Genomic DNA, 4,133 nt, shown 5'->3' with positions numbered 1-4,133 from the left:
GTACATTTCACTGTGCGGAACATCCATTGTCACAGACACATTATATCGCACCAGGTCAGTGCAAGTACGGAATTTCTATACTCATTTGCCACAGTTCCATAGTGTATGTAAGAGATCCAACGAGAAATATGATAACTTTTTAGTATGTCTTGAGGCACATTAAGCTTGGTATAGAACCATAGGGAAATATACCGTGAAAATTAATGATCAGATCATTTGATCATCACCAATTGTATACACGATAACGATATCATTTTCATTGTAACAAGGCTAGAATTTTGATTTCAGTACCTTAGGTGATGACTATCTGACATATGTAACAGTGTATATGTTAGTTAAAGTGAAGTACATTATAATAGTATCACGTACGTTGGTGACATGTTATTGACAAGACTGATTCGCCTTTGGGTTTTCAACATGATGGCTTATTGAGTATTTCATAGAGAAATATACCCCTTGTGTTTATCTACCAGGTAAAACCTCGCAAATAGTAGAGATGGTTACTTGATTCATTTGTTTTTTAGGTTTTCTTCCCCTGAAGAAGGGAACGGCGGTTCCCGAAATGCATTGGGCGGCGTTTCTCCAAAAACAGATTTGTTGTACATAAGTGATATAAAATGTGATGTACAGTATGTTATGAATTATACATAGGATCATTGCTAATGCTTTCAGCCTCATGTTATGAGATTTAACATAAAGTGATACTTGTATAGATTTGTCAATTATCAAATCAATGATTGTGTTAATGAACACAACTCAATTGTGAAACTTAATTAGTGAGGTTTGTTATCACTAAAAAAAGAATTTGAAAGCGTATAAATTGTTTTTGTGTGTTACTCATTCAGATTGAAAAAGTATAGTTTATGTTCTGAAATTTTGATTCTCCAGGAACAGTGCACACTGCATGTAGGCCTCTGTCTTCATTTTTGCTTGGAATATATTTAAGATCTCAGAAGGACGACTTCTGGGCAAAATGACTCTGCACGGCAAAGAACACCAACTACAGTGCATTCTGGAGGATCTTCAATGGCTTAAACCATCCTGCAAACCCAACAACATCAAATGTCCAAGAAGCGGACTGGTCTGCGCTATTAACAGAGAGATTCTGTAACACAAGATCTGCCTAACACACGCTCAGAACAACAAAACAACAATAAAAAGGTCACACAAAAAACAACAAGCTCCATAGGTAGTGGCGAACATATAACCCCCTGTACAAATACAGCATACCCGAAGGAAGAACGCAGTGCAATTCAACCATCAGATTGGGATCAATGGTCCTCAATGTCCCATCGAGAAGATGTACAACCTTTGGAGAACAACGAGACAGCAGACACGCTCAGACACCCAGGCTTCTGCGAGGACGACATAAGAAGAATACTAAGGAAGAGCCGCTGCAGTGGAGCTCCAGGCCCGAACGGCATTCCCCCAATAGTTTTTTAAGCTGACTCGGACTTCTGGAGTGGAAGTTTAAAAAAACTATTCGATGAGGTAGAAATTGAAAATCAAATTCCATCAAGCTGGCAAGGCTCAATATTCTCAGCTATCTTTAAAGAAGGAGACAGAACATCTCCAGCAAATTATAGACTGATCGCTCTCCTGGATGTGGACGCGAAGTACTATGCATCCTTACTCCTTGAAGATCTGACAAGCTGGTCTGACGCCACAAAGAGAATACGGCCAAATCAAACAGGATTCAGGAAGGGGAGCGGGACAATGACAAACATCCTGACACTCTCAGTGCTAGCCGACAAATACCTACGAAGGAAACAGCAGCTCCATCTCTGTTTCATTGATCTAAAGGTGGCCTTCGATAGCGTGGATCGCAATATCCTATGGAGGAAACTGCGCAGCTGGAATATTCCGGAAAAAACACTCAGAGGGATTTTACTCCTTTATTCCAACACATGGATGGAAGTAAAACTGGGGAGCGGAACACGACTTTCAAGAAAAATCAATACCAGCAAAACCCTTAAGCAAGGCTGTGTTCTGGCCCCGCAACTCTTCAATCTTTTTATGGCAGACCTAGCATCAAGCCTTAACAAGATCTCATCCCACCCACCCAAACTAGGGTCCTTACCTCTAACTCATTTATCCTATGCGGACGACGTCGTACTGATGAGTTTAACTAAGATTGGTCTTCAAAGGTCACTTGAGGGGCTGGCGGAATTTATAACCATTAACAACCTGGAGATAAACACAACAAAAAGCAAAACAATGCTCATCACCAGACAACGGATAATCAATCAACACACCCAACTGGAGGGAAAAAAGATAGAAGCTGTGCTAACTATAAGTACTTGGGCTTTTACTTGGACAATCGACAGAATCACCAGCAGCAAAAAACCTACATTGTCCAGAGAGCAAACACGCTCTCGTTTGCCTTCAGGTCTCTAGCAAAAAAGCTTAAGGGGCCATCATACAAACCTCTACTGGCAACAATAACAGCTAAGGTGCTCCCGACGCTGTCATACGGCAGCATAGCCCTCCATGGGAAAGATGCAGAACTGCTGAACAAAGTACAGACGGCTATCTACAAATCAACCTTCCAAATTCACTGGGGAGCTTCACCAGCACAGACCAGATTAGAATTTGGAGTACTAAACGAAACACTGGGAAGGAAGTATGCAGCTATCAAGCATTGGTATAGCTTGAAAAGAATATAGCAGCTTCAGAATTGCACAAAGCACTGTGGGGCGAAATAAAAACGGATGCAAAGTCCCCATACAATCAATTTCTCGAGAAAGCCTTAAAAGACACCTCCACAAGAAACCTCTGGGAAACCAATCTGCCTTACCCGGCCTTCAAGCAAGCCATAAATAATTCAGCAAAATTCCATTCACTTTCAACTGACAAAACCATCTTCAGCACAAGAAAACATGCCTGGATGGTTATATCCAAATACGAAACACTCACTGCAGCTCCATATCTAACAATCACATTCCTGGTTCACAGAAAACAGCAGCTAATGGTGCTAAGACTGGGAAAATTCCCTTCCACCATGGACCAGCCAATCTGAGTTCAAGACGGACCCACATTTTGTAGACTATGTGGGAGCAGCAAGGAGGACTTCATACACCTTGTTTGCAGCTGCCCGAACTTAGCCCATGCTCGAGCCATCTTCCTACAAAAAGCCATGAATGATCGAGGCATAAGAACGTGCAGATCGGTGATTATGGCAACCCTAAATCCAATAGACACTCGTTTGAACTGCCTATTAATAAAGTTCCTTTTGGCTCATGCTCAAGCGTTGAAATGTAACCTGGTACCCTGCCTTGAATAGGGTATTAGGATGGTTGACTCTGCAGCAGAGGGCTCACCCGAACTCAACAAAGAATAGTACCTGAACCTTGGAAGTCATATTTTACATGGATCAACAAATTTTTTTTAATCGATTTTAAACTTGTATATTGTGTACACTAAAATGTCTATATTAAAAAAAAAAGAAAATATTTGCACTAGATACAGAATGTTTTAGAATAAAGGGAAACAGAATGTAGACAAATATTAAGAGTTTCATCTGTAGTACTTGATTTTACAAAATGTATTGTTATGGTTTTAATTAACTGAAACAATAAACTTTCTTACCCTAAATTATCTGCAAATGTCTTTGTTCATGTGTTAAAATGCCTGTAGACTAAAACTAGACGATATAAACGATCAAGTTTCAAAACGGGAAACAAAGTATTATTCATGGAGGAGGTGCAATTTTCTATTACACCTTGATATTCCAGTTGATCCAAGACATCTCCCTGGCTTGTTTTTTTCGCATCAGGATTTATTGGGCATTGTCTCTGTGGAGTTGGAGAAGTTTTCACTGGGATTACATGGTGGGGTGACTCAGCATCCCGCCCTACATGATTGCAGTATAATGTAGGAGCTAGTGCTACTGCCCACTCCTGCGCAAATTAATGTTTCAGCAAATCTACAACGGGGGTTCAGAGAAGGCTGGTAAAATTACAATTTCTCCTTTTGGGCAATACATAACAAACTCGGGTGGCCAATCTTTTTCTGCTAAAAGAATGTTGTATCCAAAGGACAGGTTCTCCCAAAAGAGACCTTTGACCTTCCTGGGTATGTCCCCCTCCATATGGAGTGTTGGTTCGTATATCTGACGTGGAACATTTACCCTA

This window comes from Lissotriton vulgaris, unplaced genomic scaffold, assembly GCF_964263255.1.
Source record: "Lissotriton vulgaris unplaced genomic scaffold, aLisVul1.2 SCAFFOLD_5429, whole genome shotgun sequence".
Lineage (NCBI taxonomy): Eukaryota > Metazoa > Chordata > Amphibia > Caudata > Salamandridae > Lissotriton > Lissotriton vulgaris.
Note: the sequence above shows the minus strand (reverse complement) of the source record.